Source organism: Aquarana catesbeiana, linkage group LG03 (assembly GCF_042186555.1).
Source record: "Aquarana catesbeiana isolate 2022-GZ linkage group LG03, ASM4218655v1, whole genome shotgun sequence".
Lineage (NCBI taxonomy): Eukaryota > Metazoa > Chordata > Amphibia > Anura > Ranidae > Aquarana > Aquarana catesbeiana.
Window position 1 is genome coordinate 649592424 of NC_133326.1, and position 18510 is coordinate 649610933.

Sequence of the window (18510 nt, forward strand, 5' to 3'; positions counted from 1 at the left end):
TTTGCTGAAATATGCGATCCTGTAACCAGTCTATAAAAAGCCCCAATAAAGAGCCGACAAGTTCAGTTGATAGTACGGGACCTTTAAGGCTCGGAGTTGATATACAGAAACTTTCTGATTCTGTGTCTTACTTCTTTAATAGAGCTAAATTTGGCAAAGCAATATAAACTAGAAGCAGTTAAGTTGAAAACTGCACTTATCACTAGTCAGGAGTAAGGACCTAGTTCCCTGCTGGGATCTCTAGTTCTGGCAATTTTTATTTTTCTTTTGTTGTTTTCCTGTTTTTTTTTCCGGTGAGAGCTACAATCGTCTGCGGGGCTGGGCAACGGGCAGGACACGTGATCCAGTGGTCTCCCCAGTCTGGCCAGCGAGCGCGTGCAGACCGCAGCTACGCACTAGGTGGGCCGCAACAAAGCCCCACTGGACGGGGGCTGGCCCCGCGAGTTAAACGTCTCCTGAGGTCACATACAACCGGATCTCGGCTCGAGTTGCAGTGTCCCTCATGGCCAACAGCCCCCCACTTCGGTGGTGAGGAGGTATTGTCTGAAGCAGTGCCCGCTTGGTCCTGGTATAGCGAGTAAATGTCCCCCTCTCCCCTTGGTGGGTTTGTGGCGGATGCGGGTCCCTCCCCAGGTCAGTCGGTCTTGTGACTTCCCCTCTGTCCCTGCACCCTCTCTTCCTGGCCCTGAGGTCCCTTGGTAACCCCCCCTTTCCCCCTCCCCCCTCCATATGGGGTAGTGTGCCGGGTGGATCCTTGGGGATGAGGTTGAGTACTGGTGGGCGGGGGGTGCACGCTGCCGGGTGCTGTGCTTACCTGGGGGGAGGCACTGGGTCCAGTGCCCGGATCCTGTCTTTCTCTCTCTCGTTCATCCTGGACGCTGCAGGTTTCTCATCTGGATCCGTGGCAGCCTCGTGTAGCGTGGCCGGTGGCGATTTTGCCGTAGCCAGCGTCTTTTCCTCTAGTGCCTGCTGACTTCCTATGGCTGGGGCCATGTTTGGGTTGCTCGGATTGTGCTCAGGCAAGGGCGGCCATTACTGTGTAACTTAGGACGGCGTTTTTAGCAGGCGGAAGCTCCTCCTTGTAACCTGGCACTGACTCCTGTGTTTTCTTCTTCCTCGGATGCCACGTGTGTGTGGGTCTACACCTGAGGCAGCAAGTGTCCAAAACGTCCCTTTGCGATCCCAAAGTGCTTTGCTGTGCGTTACCCCTTTGAGGAGACTCCAGCGGTGGTGGATTCTCCGGTTTCTCGGTTGAACAAAACCACCATGATTCCGGTTGAAGACTCTCCAGCCTTTAAAGATCCGGCTGACAGGAAGGCAGAGTCTCTGAGCCGCACTATGTTCATTATTGCGGATTCGGCACTTCGGCATTGCCCTGGTGTCTCAAACGCTGACAGAGTGGGTGAAGCTGTTGTGCCGTGACCTGGAGGGTGATCGGTTTCTTCCTGCCTTCACTGAATTAGCGGACCAGCTGGTCCAGGGGCTGCAGTGCCATCTGCGATGCCTCTTTGGATGCGGCTCCCTTGCTTTCTAAGCTGTCTGTTTCAGCAGTAGTGCTGCGATGGGTATTGTGGCTGAAGTGTTGGACTGCGGACCAGGCCTCTAAAAAAGCCCTAACTGATATGCCTTTTTAAGGCGATCATTTGTTTGGGGCCACTCTGGATGATATCATTAAGGGTGTCACGGGGGGAAGAGTACTTTTCTTCCACAGTCAAAGAAGGGAAAGGAGCCAAGTCGCAAGTGTGGTCCTTCCTTCTTGGCACACAGGAAGTTTTTTTGTCCCTCAGGGTACACTGACAAAGGCTCAAAGTCTTTCAAGCCCCCTCGGGAGGCTCCAATCGACCCTGGTTGGGCAAACCGAGAGTGGGTTTCTCCAGACCCCCAGATAAGGCTCTATCAGCAAGAAGAGGCGCCCTCACCCGCAGTCCAAGCGGGTGGACGTCTACACTGGTTTCCGGGCCCGTGGACTTCTCTGATAAACGATATGTGGGTCCACAAAGTGGTTCTGTCTGGTTACATGATCGAGTTCCAGATTTGCCCCCAAGCAGATTGTTAAGTGCAGTTCTCAACTGAATTGCCTCTAGTTTATATTGCTTTGCCAAATTAGCTCTATTAGAAGTAAAACACAGAATCAAGAGTTTCTGTATATCAGATCCGAGCCTTAAAGGTCCCGTACTGTCAACTGAACTTAACTGCTTTATTGGGGCCTTTTATAGACTGGTTACAGAATCACATATTTCAACAAATTTCCATATAAGGTAACAAGCAGTATAATTTCAACATACATCACGCTGGTCTTACACATCTGGAAAGACTTAAGCTAGTCTTACAACATATACTGACACGCACACATTTATGCAGAGAAATGAAAAACTATTTTAAGTAGAACTCTAACCTATTATTTCCAACCTTATCAATTTCCCCCTTTGATATCATCCCCTCCACGATTCTGGGTCCTTGCAAACAAGTGAACAGCCGATACTTCAAAGAGTACTATCCCTGACCGCGGGTTGTCAGAGGAGGATAAGTCTTCTCTATTTACCCTCATCCCTCAAATCCATACCTGCATCTTATAAGCAAAGAGAATAGAAAAGGGGTGATGTCAAGTTACCCTTTTTGTCATTAGAGTTCCTAATACCTTTCTCTTTCCATTCTGTCTGCTCGTGCCTTAATCTTCCTATATAAGCAACAGTTTATCACGGTAAGCAGTACAAAAGCTAAAATTAGAATAAGTATCGGATTGAGCATCCAATTAAAAATTGCCGTAGCAGTGGGTGACCATCCAGCAAATACATCATACCAATGATGTGTTGTTTCATCTCTTATTTGTGAGGATAAATGTATTAATTTCCCTTTATCTATAACCGCAGATATTAGATTATTTTGAAGGGTATGTTCTTGTGTCTCTATGTGTTTTCTAAGTATTTCGGACTCATTTAAGATTTGCCGTAAGGGCTCTAATGATATTATAAAAGGAGTATTATCAGTAAGATTATCTACCATCCATTCTAGATTAAATATTCTATGTGCATCTGGTTCAAAAAGGAAAGTGTCATTCTGCCATTTAAGCATTTTAACATTCTTTACGCATCCTGAAAAAGGGGCCGTTTTATTTAAACTTTCCATAGTTTCCTGATCATTTGTGACTAAACAAATATGTTGTGGTCTTATCTCCATAAATCTGTTTCCTACACCTACTGGTAATCTCTGAAATTTACATATGTTAGATTGATGTTTCAATAAGCAAGGTTCATAGACTGGAGAACTTCTCCCACAGACTATTCCCTTATTAGTTTTAACACATAGACTTAGATCATGAGTCATGTTTTGTGTATCTACATAGTGTCCATAAATCTCAGGATACCAAAATTCAGGTAGATCCTTTCCTATCAGGAGTGGCATCACTATTAACTTACACATTACCTGGACCTCCTCCACTTTGTATACATCAAACCTTCCAGCACACCATCTTTCCTCACATTCAACTTCTTTTCCTGGTACTTCAAACCATGTACTTTCTAAATTTAAACCCTTGAAATAGTTCATCCAAGTGCGATAATTCCCTAATCGTAGCTCATCTCGAGCTCTATTAATGTTTATAAACTCCTGATTTTCTTTCCACAACTCCAGACTGGCTAGTGCTGTGTGATTAACCATAATATTGAGATATTTAGTTAATTGTACCTGACTAATTTGTGTTTCGAATGTTGTAGGTAACCATTTGCTTGTAATTATTAAACTATCAGCTATGTGACTTCCTGCACGGTTCCACTTATTTTGTATCATTTCCATCTGTATCCCATTCATTATTCCCATTCCAGTTCCTGCAGCTCCCAGAACTGTATCATACCATTCTCGGCGATACCTACATTCTGGTAGCTGGGGAAAAGTTACATTAAATTTGATTTTTGTTTTCTGTTGTGATACCGAAACATTTATGCAAGATCTAGGAATAGGAGTTAATACAGAGGATTCGAAGATGGTGGGTAGAGCGTCTTCTATCTTTATATTGCCATTGTATATATCCTCCTGTTGTGTTTTCCCATTTCCTTACTGGTACAAAATACCATGCTGTACAAATATAAGTTGCAGATTGATTGGTACTAAGAGGACCTATTAGATTGAATTGCCCACTTCCCCTTGCTGGTCTAGGACCTTTTCCCTTCTGTGCTATCTCATATTCTTTTGAATTCGGAGTTCTAAGTAACTGTAGTAATTTGTCTTTTACTTCTCTCCATGTTTCAGATGGACCTAACTTATGACATTTATGCGGTGTGTTATTAAAGGGCCATGTTAAATTGTCCCTCCAATGGAAAGTTATGTTTACTTGTGCTTGTGATTTAGCTTTTATCCACCCTACTGGTGATTCCATATTCTGCATCATATAAAAAGGACCCTCCTGTCCTGACACCGTGAAATTTCCTACCGTATACCATTCGTAGTAAGGATATTGTGTTATACTCTTATCCTGATTTACCCATCTAAGATCAGTACTATTTTCATGAACTGTTACATTGATACCCGGAGTCCATGTATAAACAAACATTTGAAAACATTCAAGCACTATTATCATAGTTAGAGGGATCTTCATTCTGTTTCTCTCGGTTCAAGACTCTTTTTGCAGTGTGATGCGTGGATCCAGGCTGCTTTTCCTTCCAATTTCACTGAAGTTGGCTGTGGTCAAAAGCACTAGATAAGGACCTTCAAATCTAGGTTCCAATGTCTTTCTGGTGTGTTTCTTAACATATACATAATCTCCTGGTAGCAGTGTATGTGTACCTGCTATTGAGTTAGGGTCTGGAAGAGAAGAATACACACTTTTGTGGATCTTAGTTAGACGTTGTTGTAATTGTATCACATATGCAGTCAAACTATCACATTGCAATTGCATACTCTGTGGAAAGTATAGACCTAATCTAGGTGCATTCCCAAAAAGTATTTCATATGGGGACAATCCTGTTTTCCCTGTTGGAGTGTATCTTATAGAGAACAAAGCCAAAGGCAGGCATTCTGGCCATGGCTTGTTTAACTCTTGCATGGCTTTTTGTATTTTCAACTTTATTGTCCCATTTACTCTTTCCACTGACCCTGAACTCTGTGGATGATAAGGGGTGTGGAAACTTTGTTGAACCCCTAACATGGTCATCACATTCTGCATGATTTCTCCTGTAAAGTGTGTCCCCCTATCTGATTCTATGGTTTCAGGAAGACCAAACCTAGGTATTAACTCAGTGATCAGTTTCTTGGCTGTGGCTTTTGCTGTGGCTGATTTTACTGGATAGCTTTCAGGCCAACCTGAGAATAAATCGATACACACGAGGACAAATTCAAAGGGGCCGCTCTTAGGCATTTGTATGTAGTCAATTTGCAGTCTCTGGAAGGGGTATTGGGCCCGAACCTGGTGTTTTCGTGGGGTTTTTACTCTCTGTCCTGGGTTATTCAGGAGACAGATTTGGCAGGCTGCACAGTAGTTTCTCGCAGTACTACTGAATCCAAGGGCGAGCCATCCTTGGTTCACAATCCTATACATGGAATTGGAACTGACGTGTGTGGGTAGGTGAACTGCCGCTGCCATTGCTGGGTACAGAGAGGCAGGTAGGCATACTTTGCCTCCTTCCCTCCATACATTGTCAAGGTCTGGTGCTGCTCCCATCCTGACCCACTTATCTTTCTCGCTCTCCCCTGCTTGCTCCTGTAATTTACTGCCATGTTGGTTCTGGGATACTCACCTCTACCGCTGCTAAGGTCTCGGGGCTTCCTTCCCCTAGAGCTGCCTGTTTTGCAGTCAAATCTGCAAATGCATTTCCTTTTGCCTCAATTGTTTTTGCGCTCGTGTGTGCCGCTATCTTCATAATGGCCACTCGTTTAACCTTTTGAAGATTGTTCAGGACTCTCCTAATCCCTTCTCCATGTTTTACAGGTGTACCTGCTGCTGTCAGATAACCTCTAGCCCTCCATATGTGGCCATAATCATGCGCTACACCATAAGCGTAGGCAGAGTCAGTGTAAATATTCCCTTCTCGTCCTCTTAAGTATTCTAGGGCTTGTTCTAAAGCTTTTAATTCTGCTTCTTGTGCTGACATGTGGGCTGGTAAGGGCTGTGCTTCAATCACCTGTGTATCAGTCACTACAGCATACCCTGTGTGATATTTACCCTTGTCATCAGCAAACCTACTGCCATCTATATACAAAGTGTGCTCAGCGTTTAAGATTGGTGTATCTGTAACATGTGGGAATCCCATTGTCTCCTGTTCCATGAACTGAAAACAATCGTGCTCATCTATCTCTTTAAACAGAAGGGTGTCAGTTTCCTCATCTCCTTCCTTATTAGCACTATTATTCCCCCTTGCCAAATCTGGTGACTGAAGAGGCAAAAAGGTGGCCAAATTTAAGGTTGTACAGCGCTGAAAAGTGACATTTGGAGGTAAAAGTAAAGTACACTGTAACCTTAATTGCCTAGCCATTGAAATGTGTTTGGGCTGTACTTGAGACAAGATTGCATGTATGTCATGTGTGGTGTGCACTACAACTGGATTGTCTAGAACAATCTCTGAAGACTTATCTAGGATTATCGACACCGCTGCTACCGCCTGTACACAGGACGGTGAACCTCTGGACACTGGATCTAATGCTGCTGAAAAGTAAGCAACGGGTCTTTGTTTTACATGTGCCTGTGTCAAAACACCTGTGGCGTGTCCAGTGATTTCAGCAATGTACAAATGAAATGTCTTGGTGTAATCTGGAATACCAATAGCCGGGGCAGAAATCAATAACCTTTTCAAAGTGACAAACGACTCATAAGCTACTTCTGTAAGCATATACGGTACAATTTTCAAACAATCGTATAATGGCTGCATCAAAGCGCTAGCGTGTGGTATCCATTATCTACAATATGACACAATACCTAAAAACATACGCAATTGTTTGAAATTCCGTGGGGGTAACATTCCCTTTATCACTTGAACCCTCTCCCCAGTGAGATGTCGTGTACCCTGTGATATACAATGTCCCAAAAAGATAACTTTTTTCTGACACACTTGCAACTTTTTCTTATTAACCTTGCAACCTTTTTCTGCCAAGAATCGCAACAAATTAAGGGTGGTAGCCAAACAAGTTTCCTTGTCCGGGCAACATAACAATAAATCATCCACATATTGTAACAACACACAGGAATCTGGTGGTACCCATTCTCCCAACACCGTTTGCAATGCTTGCGAATATAAGGTAGGTGAATGCGCCATACCCTGAGGTAGGCGTGTCCAGGTTAGTTGTCGATTTTTTAGGGAAAATGCGAACCACGGTTGGCATTCTTCCGCAAGCGGGACGGAAAAGAAAGCGTTGGCCAAATCTATAACCGTAAAGTACATACTGGTTGATGGTATTTGTGACAGTAACGTATGTGGATTGGGTACTAAAGGTGTCATCGGGGCTAGTATTTTGTTGACTGCTCTGAGGTCTTGGACCATTCTGTACCTAACCGGACTACCAGCTACCGTTTTCTTTTTAACCGGATACAAAGGAGTATTCGCCGGTGATTTTACCTCTTTTAGAGCTCCGCTTTTTAACAAGGATTGGACCTGCATTTCTATGGACGCCTCTTGGGGTGCACTGAGTGGATACTGTTTTTGTTGGGGAAGCACTGCTCCTGGAATCAGCTGTAGGATAACCGGAGGTATGGGCAAAAGTCCAACATCAGCTGGATGTTTCTCCCATAGTTCTTCCGGAAGGGATGACAAGATCTGATCCAAATCTGGAGAAGATGGACCGGACAGTTCCGATTCCTCCTCCAGGTATTGTATCAGGTTACACATCTCCATGTGTTCTTGATTATCCCCTATAGCTAAGGTGACAGTGCCATCTGGGTGATAGGTAATGTTAGCTCCTATTTTCTGCAAAATGTCAGCTCCTAGCAAATTAGTGGGGGCTCTTCTAGATACCAGAAAACGTGAAAGGAACATGTGGTTCCCTATTTTAACTTTTAGAGGTTTTGTCAGCGGGGCGTCGGCTAAAATGCCATCATATCCAGTTATCAATATAGTGTCAGGTGATTCTTGCTCAGGGAGTAGTTCAGAATCAGAAAGCAACGAGCGTGAAGCTCCTGTGTCAACTAAACAAGAAATTTTCTTATTACCAACCGTTATAGTGGTCTTAAGCATCTTTGTTTTGGATCTTTCTAAAACCGGGGCGAGTCATGCCCGTGGATCATCTCCCTGTCGCCTTATGTCACCATTATTGTTATTGACCCTGGGCTGGTTTCTTCTCTGATTAACTGGAGAATTAACACCTTCATCTCCTTCATCCCTTATTCTTTTCCTGCAGTGGCGTCTGATGTGACCAATCTTGTTACAGTAGTAACAGGTAAGAGGTTTGCGAGAGGAACCTCTACCTTGCTCTTGGGGACCCACAATCGCATTGATTGCATGATGTTTCCTCCCTTTGGTTTCTGCTAAGTCCGCCTCTATGCCTTGTGCCTTCTGTAACAACGACCCTCTATCTCTAATTGCCCTCCATTCTGGTGTGCAGGCTTTCAGTCTTTCACTTATCTGTGGATTTAATCCTTCCATAAACTGTCTATTGAAGGCTCGGATCATGACTGGCAGAGCCAAATCCAATCCCTCATCTGCCATCATACTTTCCATAGATAAGTAAAATTCCGATACAGTCTGTCCTGGCATTTGTTTCATGGGTGATATTGACCCCCTCTCCTGTTGTTTTGCCTGACAGAAAGCTTCTAATCTAACAATAAAAGGGGCCCCTGAGTCTATGTGTCTGACGTGTCCTGCCTCTAGATTGCTATCCCCGTCAGCTCGGTCTGCAGGTCGGTGCGGACCTATTTCAGTCTGGTTAAATAGGGTCAGAGTCATTTTATGTCTGCATAAATCCTCCCCATCCTGCCAGGTTGCTTCATGTGTATTCATTAACTGTGTCACAAATCTACAGAAAGCAACTGGCTTTGCTACCGGGTCTGGGGCGCTCTGTATTAATGCCATAAGAGTGTCTGCTGACCAAGGCTTCCAAGTCCTTATTTGCATCCTACGAGTAATAGTAGGTGGGGCGTGTGGATGGGCTACTTGTCCAAATTCTGGATTATTTACCTGTACAATGCGTGTATCAGTGCGTACGGGGGCTACAGTTTCTGCATGAGGTTTTTGTGCCCCACAATGCACACATTCTATTGCCCATTCTGGGTTCTGTGTTCCACAAACCTGACAAACCCATCCTCTCCCCTCAAGTACAGGATATAACCCTGGCTTATGCGAATTTTGCTCTATGTCAGTGTATGGGGGTGGGATGGTTGAACTAAGATTATTTAAAGTTTCAACATTTTTTGTTCTTCTATCTTTCATATCCCAACCATCACAATCTGGATTATATTTCCACCCCTCTTCTTTCGCTCTATTTGAGACCTTAATTAAGCATTGAACCTGACGCATCCATTGCTTCTCTAACACCTCTCCTTGTCTGTCCCTTTTTATTTCACTCCATACATCCGGGTTTAAACCCGCTGCTCCTTTCACCTTAAATTTACGAAGGACATCCTTTAAGTCCCGCGCTTCATCTTTCCCATAGATGTTTTTAATTATCTGTGGCACCGTATAATGCGCCACAATTCCCTGACGGGGTTTCGTGTTCTGCTGGCCCATTCTGACAGTCCGTGCCTAGGTAGCGTGTGGGACACTTAGTGTACAATACAAAATACTAAAAAAGCTACACTAGTTCCTCGTTGCCTTCCTCCTAGGGTGCCAGAATACTAAAAACCTCTCCAGGATGAGATTTCTGAAATCGAATTACTTTATATGCTAGCCAACTGACAAATATTATGACCAGACTGACAGCTACAACATATACAAGCATTCCTTTAAGTGACCAGGTATCCGACTAGATCTCCGGGCTTATGGAGACCTTATTCCCCCCCGTATCTGGGATCCCTCTCATACACTCTTATCCCTGCTTTATGGAGCAGACAGGGCTTATACTTTCAACCCGTCTATGGTTTATGAGTTAGATGTGAGGTTAAGCATAAGCGTCAGACCCCCAAAACTCATGTGAGTGAGGTAAGGGCGCATTCCGTTGCTTAGTTCGGCAATCCCCTTCTAACTCATACCATCCTTGACAAGGCTCATTCACTTTCTCAACAAGACAGACAGACAACAAACAACAAATAATTCCAGCAATATAAACCAAAATATGCAGTAATTCTAGACTCACCACTACAGAGGCTGGTGTTTTAAAACCAGGAGAACCGTAACTGACAGAACGGATAGGCACAAATCAGGGGAGCACAGAATATAAGAAAAATAAAGCTTTTTCTTACCTGGCCAGGTTTTCAATCTGTGGTTCCCGGAATGCCTGTCCTTTTGTTCCGTCAGTACTCATTCATCCACCTCTTGAAGTGTCATCGGTAAGTCTCTGTTCGGGCGCCAGAAATGTTAAGTGCAGTTCTCAACTGAATTGCCTCTAGTTTATATTGCTTTGCCAAATTAGCTCTATTAGAAGTAAAACACAGAATCAAGAGTTTCTGTATATCAGATCCGAGCCTTAAAGGTCCCGTACTGTCAACTGAACTTAACTGCTTTATTGGGGCCTTTTATAGACTGGTTACAGAATCACATATTTCAACAAATTTCCATATAAGGTAACAAGCAGTATAATTTCAACATACATCACGCTGGTCTTACACATCTGGAAAGACTTAAGCTAGTCTTACAACATATACTGACACACACACATTTATGCAGAGAAATGAAAAACTATTTTAAGTAGAACTCTAACCTATTATTTCCAACCTTATCACAGATTTTTTCCATTCAATCTGTGTCTGTCTCCGGACCGCTTGTTAGCCTTTCGGGGCGCGGTACAAAGCTTGTTGCTTCAAGGGGTGAGTGTCGGAACGTTTCCAGGGCTTTTATTCAAACCTGTTTACGATCTCCAAAAAAGGGGGTATGGTACATCTTATTCTGGACCTCAAGGCCCTGAACCACTTTGTGAGGGTGCGGAAGTTCAGAATGGAGTCCATTCGCTCCGTGGTGTCATCTCTTCAGGGGGACTTTCTTGCCTCCGTCGACATCAAGGATGCCTACCTGCACATTCTGATTTGTGCACGACACCAGCGGTTTCTCCGCTTTGCTGTGGGAGAGGAGCACTATCAGTTTGTGGCCTTACCCTTTGGTCTTACCTCCACTCCTTGGGTCTTCACCAAAGGCCCCGGTTCTGGCGCTGCTGCACCAGCGAGGAATTGTTGTTCTGGGCTACCTGGACAACCTTCTGCTGCGAGCAGTCACCAGCGACCCTGAGGGGCAATGTGGGGATCGCTATTCAGACTCTGGCAGATTTTGGGTGGCTGATAAATTACCAAAAGTCTGCGCTGATTCCAGTTCAGAAATTGGATTATCTGGGTCTGACGCTGGATTCCACTCTGGCTAGGGTGTTCCTTCCACAGGACAAACTCCAGAAGTTACAAGTGGCATCTCGCTCACTGCTGTCCAGCAGGTGGGTCTCCCTGCAGACTTGCATGCGGGTGCTGGACCTGATGGTGTCTACATTTGAAGCGGTCGCGCTTGCTCAGTTCCATACGAGACCCCTACAAAAGGAGATCTTGTTAAAATGGGACAAATGTCCAGAATCTCTGGACAGTCAGATTCGGCTGAGCCAAGAAACCAAAGGGTCCCTGATCTGGTGGCTTCGTTCCCCGGCTCTTCGGCAGGGAAAATCATTTCTCCCACTGCACTGGACGGTGGACACCACTGATGCCAGTCTGTCCAGGTGGAGAGGAGTTCTGGGCCTGAGCTCTGCTCTGGATCACTGGACGATGGAGGTATCCAGGCTACGTATCAACATCCTGGAACTTCGGGCAATCAGACCCTGTCTGGATCATTGGACGGATCGACTTCAGGGGCTTCCGACATGGATCCAGTCAGACAATGCCACGGCGGTGGCCTATGTCAACCACCAGGGAGGAACAAGGAGTGTGTTAGCCAGTCTGGAAGTAGCCGACATTCTACGGTGGGCAGAGCGTTTTGTCCTGGCCATCTCCGCCTTTCACATTCCGGGAGTGGACAACTGGCAAGCGGATTACCTCAGTCGTCAAGCGTTGGACCAAGGGGAGTGGTCCCTTCATCAGGAGGTATTTCAACAGATATGTCTGCGCTGGGGATTTCCAGAGGTAAATCTGATGGCATCCTGAATCAACAGGAAGGTGCAGAGGTTTGTAGCCAGGTCTCGGGACCCTCTGGCAGATGCCTCAGACGCTCTGGTGGCCAGTATCGTCTGATCTACGCCTTTCCTCCTCTCAAGCTTCTGCCGTGGATGTTACGCAGGATCGAGGCCAAAGGAATTCTGGTCATTCTAGTGGCCCCGGACTGGCCTCGGTGGTCCTGGTACGCTGACCTGGTGCGTGCCTCTCAGGGAGGATCTCCTATCTCAAGGGCCGATCTTCCACCCTGCTTTACCGTCGCTGGCTTTAAAGGGCTGGCTGTTGAAAGACAGGTGTTGAAGGATTGAAGTTTACCTGTGTCTGTGATTCCGACACTTCTCAAAGCTAGGAAGTCTACTTCCAGGAAGGTATATCATCAGACTTGGAAAGCGTGCATTTCATGGTGTGAGTCAGTGGGGCTTCACCCACGTTCCTTTTCGTTGGCTCGGATTTTGACTTTTCTTCAGAGGGGCATTGAAAAGAATTTGGCCTTGAGTACCATCAAGGGCCAGGTGTTGGCTTTGGCGGTTTTCTTTCAACACCCCCTGGCTTCGCATTCCTTGGTGCGTACCTTCATGCAGGGGGTGCGACATGTGGTTCCACCTGTGCGTTCTCCCTTGCCACCGTGGGACTATAATCTGGTGCTTTCGTTTCTACAGAAGGCTCCGTTTGAAAATATTTGAGAAATTCCCCGGTTCACTCTGTCACAGAAGGTGGCTGCCTTGGTGGCTATCACCTCTGCTCGCAGGGTGTCGGAATTGGCGGTGCTATCCTGTCACACACCCTACCTGGAGATTCATAAGGACAAGGTGGTTCTTCGTCCTTGTCCTTTGTTCCTTCCAAAAGTTGTTTCTGATTTCAATTTAAATAAAGACATTGTGTTGCATTCCCTGTGTCCCAGGCCGCAACATCCAAGGGAATTTGCCTTACACAACTTGGATGTGGTTCGGGCGATCAGGGTGCATTTGGCGGTCACTGAGTCCTTTCAGAGGTCAGACTCCCTGTTCGTGATCATGGACGGGCCAAAGAAGGGGCTGTTTGCTTCCTCTGCGACCATTAGTAGATGGATCAGACAGACGGTGACTCAGGCCTATTCTGTCAGGGGTCGGGATCCTCCCTTCCTGGTGAAGGCGCACTCTACTTGGGCAGTGAGTGCCTCCTGGGCCTTCTGTCACCAGGCGTCAGTGACACAAGTTTGCAAGGCGGCCACCTGGTCATTGCACACTTTCACAAACTTTTACAAGGTGGATGTGCTGGCATCTGCGGATGCCTCTTTTGGCCGCAAGGTTCTGCAGGATGTAGTCTAGAGGGTGTTTTCCCTCGTGAAAAGGTTTTTCTTATGGTTCAGGTTGGGGTCCAGTTGTTCTCGTTGAGCTCCAGGTTGTCTGGTTGACCTGTTATTTTGTGGCTGCTCCACCCCTCATGTTTGTCACTGCTTTGAGACATCCCTATGGTTCTGAATAAGGAAGTGCTGTGTCTGTCAATGAACGAATAAGAAAATAGGATTTTTGACTTATCGTAAAATGCGTTTCTCTGAGTTCATTGACAGACACAGCACCCGCCCCTCCATGGAGTTTTTTACTTCTGATACTGCTTATTACATAACTGAAGGCCTATAGCAGAGAGGGGGGGTGTATATCACCTAGGACTGCCCATGGGCGTAGCCAAGTCTTTTCTGCCTAGTGTCTTACTCCTGTAGGGGGCGATAAAACCCTATGGTTCCGAATAAGGAAGCGCTGTGTCTGTCAATGAACTCAGAGAAACGTTTTTTACGGTAAATCAAAAATCCTATTTTTTTGCGCTATAAACAAAAAAAGACAGACAATTTTGAAATTAAACATTTTTTTTTACTTTCTGCTATAATACATATCCAAAAAAATATATAAAAAAACAAATTTATTCATTATTTTAGGCTGATATATATATATATTCTTCTACATATTTTTGGTAAAAAAATCGCAATAGGCGTATATTGATTGGTTTGCGCAAAAGTTATTGCATCTACCAACTACGGGATAGATTTAGGGACTTTTATTTATTTTTTATTGTTTTTACCGGTAATGGCAGCGATCTGCGATTTTTAGCGAGAGCTGCCGCGGGTGCAAATCTTGGTGGTAGTAGCAAATATTCAAACAAGAACTTTGAAGGCCGAAGTGGAGAAGGGTTCCATGTGAACAGCAGTTGAACATGGGTCAGTCGGTCCTGAGTTTGTGGCGGACAAATCTGACCCCAAATGACACTTTTTGGGGACCAGTGGCAATATTACATTGATCAGTGCTATAAAAATGCACTGATCAATGTAAAAATGACACTGGCAGGGAAGAGGTTAACACTAGGGGGCGATCAAGGGGTTACGTGTGTTTCCTGGGTGTGTTCTAACTGTAGACGGGATGAGCTCAATGGGACATGACAGAGATCACTGTTCCCGATCACTGGGAACAGAAGATCTCTGACATGTCATTAGGCAGAACGGGGAATCACCTTGTTTACATAGGCAGTTCCCCATTCTGCCTCAGTCCACAGCGGTCACTCGTCGTCGGCGGACATCGACTTCGCGGGACCCACGGCCACGATCTCGTGGCACGTGGCGGGCGTGTGCGCGTGCTCCCGCTATCCTCCTTACACAGACCGATGTACAACCTGAGTTGGTCAGCAAGTGGTTAATCTCTAGATGTGAAAATACTTGATTAATCAATATTTGATTGACAACACTGTTCACCAGTGAAATGGCATAGTAGTGTTGTTGCCTTGTGGACAGGGCAGTCTTAGATGGACATTTAGTCTAAATAGAGTTAAGGCTGGGTTCAGACTGAGGCCGGATGCGGCTTGCAGCAGGCATCCGGTGCATCCCTGTTCTCTGTTTCAGGGATGAAGTTTTGCCTGAATAGAAGCCAAAGACACACAGGACTCCTGTGCAAGCCGCTCCAGAGCCGCCAAGGAGATGTGTGAACGGCTATTCAGCAAACACCCGAATTGTCGGGGGGCGTTCGACCGTTTGTTGAGTACTCAATATAGAGAGACAGAACAGGGCTCTGTTCAGTGCTGCTAGCGAGTTAGTGTGCTATAGTGTGCTATTGTGATTCTATTGTGAGTGTAAAGTATCAGTGTATTGTGAATATAGTGATAGTGCTGCGTGAAAGTAGTGTGACCGTTCATTTTCAGTTTAGTGTCAATACAGTAATAGTGCAGCGCAAGTGTAGTGTGACCGTTCATTTTTACTGTGGTGTCAGTTTAGTGTGTCAGGGCAGGATTACTGTAGTATATTGAAGTGTGTCAGTGTGGAGTGTCAGGGCAGTTTTAGTGCATCTGGGCACTTCTACTGCAGTATATTGACGTGCGTGAGTGCACTTTTACTGCAGTATATTACAGTGTGTCTGTTTACTGAGTACTCAAATTAAAGTGCATCAAACACCACTTTCCATTGATTAAAGTGCATCCAAGTACACATTTCCCGGTCTCTATTACATTTTGGTAATAAGCCCCCCCCCCCTATCATGTCTGGGAGGCCAACAAGGAGAGGGAGACGTTCCCATGGCACTGTGAGGGGGCAAGCAACATATGTGTCCAGAGGCAAAGGTGGACGTGGTCCGTCCTCAGGCAGGGAACCGTTTCCTCTGTTTAGTGATGTTGCCATGCTATCCAGCCACAGCATGCAGAGGAGTTGGTGGACTGGCTTACTAAACCATCCTCATCCTCTATCACCCAAGCAGAGACTAGTGCACAGTCCACTGCAGCTGCCAGAGTGGCTTATTCTGCAGCTTATTCTTCCTCCTTGTCCACAGCTAATCCTGTCATAGCCCCAGCATCATGCATGGAGGAGTCAGCTGAGTTATTTGAACACAGCATCAGCCACTTGCTCCTTGACTATACACAGGCATTACTTGATTCAGCAAGAGTACCTCTATAGCAGGGGTCAGCAACCTTTTTCCACTTAAGGGCCAGATTCAATGTATGTGAATGCATGGAGGGCCACATTCATCTGCTAATAAATGAAGATAACATTACACGGCCCCCGCACCTCTGGTCCAATTTACATTACACAGCCCCCGCACCTCTGGCCCCCTTTACATTACACAGCCCCCTGCAACTCTGGACCCCTTTACAGTACACAGCCCCGCACCTCTGGAGCCCTTTAAATTACACAGCCCCACACCTCTGGACCCCTTTACATTCCACAGCCCCCCAGGCCTGTGCTGGCCATCGGGACTACCGGGAGTTTCCCGGTGGGCCAATTGGCAGTGGGCCACTACGCTTCTGACTCTCTCTGAGTCTCCGTTGTCATTGTTAGAATAACGCCGTCGCCGGGCGCCTCCGCTCCTGCACCCGGCGGGCGGCGTCACACAGGCACCGGCATCATCATGACGCTGGCTGCCACTCACTAGTCACTCCCCCAGGCTCTTCCCCTAACATTACAGCCTTGGGCGGCCTCTTTGTCCTGGCGCTGTGACGTCACTCACGGCCGGAGGGCGGAGGTGGCCCGGGGACATAGGAGGAGGAGGCGGAGCCAGGAGCGTAGCGTAGCAAGCCTGCAACCAAGAGGAGCCGAGGCCGAGCCAGCACCGCTGAGGAGGAGGATTCGGAAGTTACCTTACCAGAACCAAGTTGCAGGCAGCCAGCAAGTACAGTCAGACAGGAACCAAATTGACTGTGACTGTGTGTGATTCAAGTAAGCACTAATACTTTACTAATAAGAAAGTAATATGTAATAGTAACTGAATATGCAGCATGGCGGGGGTAGGGGTAAATCTGTACTGTAAATGTACTGCCACTGGACTGGTCATGGTTAAATTATTGATCAGGTACCATGACCAGTGGCATTAAATTAATAATTGACCAGTGGCATTAAATTAATAATTGACCAGTGGCATTAAACTAATAATTGACCAGTGGCATTATATTAATATTAATGCCAATATACCCATATGTGAAATGAGAAAAAATGCTCCAAATGGTGTGATAACGTATAACCAGTTTATTAACACACACTTCAAACAAATCTCCAATGGTTAAACTCACACTATAAAAATATAAAACTTGCACAGCAACCTCCACAGCACACTGTATAAACAGTATACAACACAGCAACTTGTAAAACCTCCTGAGGGTATGCGGTCACGGCGGACCCGAGATAAGCAGGCGTCTGGTACGATTCTCTCACCCACTATCCCACAAAGACCCCTCTAATCCTCCAGCAAGACCTATTGTCAACAGTATTGATTCGGTCTCTGCCAGAATGGGTCAGTACTTGGACCGGTTCTTGCAAAAGAGTGTCACTAATACCCGTTCATATATAAGGGACACTAAGAATTTTTTAAATTGTTTGCAGAATGTGAGCCTGATAGGAAGAGAGCAGGCAATTTTGGTCACAGCCGACGTTTCCTCTCTTTATTCCATCATACAGCATGATGATGCCTTATTGGCGCTCAATTGGGCCCTTAGTCAAAGAGAGGATCTCCCCCATAACCAAAAGATTTTCCTTAGGAATCTTTTATTTTTAAGGACTATATTTTTATAGTGTGAGTTTAACCATTGGAGATTTGTTTGAAGTGTGTGTTAATAAACTGGTTTTACGTTATCACACCATTTGGAGCATTTTTTCTCATTTCACATATGGAACGTATTTTGCACGTGTACTTGGATGGAGAAATTGTTAGTTGAATCCCGGTGATTCGGAATCATTAAGCTTTACAGCCTTACACGCAAGTGGGGGCAATTGGAGCTGGTGAGTGAGTTTTTCATTGGGAGTGGGCTCACCGAACACCCGGGTGTGGTGGAAGTTTTTGAAAGAGGATTCTGCACATGGTGTTCTGAGGACTTTTTGGCACGAATTTAAATGAACTTTTGTTTCTGTCACTGGATCACAATTTTTATATACGCCAAAGTATATACAATTACTTTACATCTTCATCCTCTATGTATTTTTTGTATCTTTTTGCAGTACTGGCACTGTGTTATAACTTGTAATTTTGTTCACTTGGTGTTCACCATATTTTTACATATGTTATTTTTGTTATGATGATGTATACTTTAATAGGTGTTCACTAGTAGAGTAATTAGTCACTGTAAGGGTGAAATCTATTTTTAGGAAGCGCCCCTTTTTTTTTTTTTTTTTCACGTCTGATCCACATATACTAGACACGTTATAGATAAAAATTATATGGTATAATAGATTTTTTACAATGTGGCAGCTGTAGTTAGACATTTGCATCAACATTTATCATCAATTAAAGTTGGTGTTTACTCCGAGGCGCAGTGGTGGGGAACAAGGTATAGGGGGGTATAGTTTATATACTGTTTTTGTGTGTGTTTGCAAAATT

At 45.3% G+C, this 18510-nt stretch overlaps 1 long non-coding RNA gene across 1 annotated transcript in view; it reads right to left on the bottom strand.

The window, feature by feature from the left end:
- Nucleotides 1-4016: 4016 nt before the first annotated feature.
- LOC141133323 (uncharacterized) overlaps nt 4017-18510 on the bottom strand; it is a 75319-nt gene continuing 60825 nt past the window's right edge. The window contains exon 3 of the long non-coding RNA XR_012243049.1: nt 4017-4797. This is a non-coding gene — a long non-coding RNA (uncharacterized lncRNA). The remainder of the gene's footprint in view (nt 4798-18510) is intronic.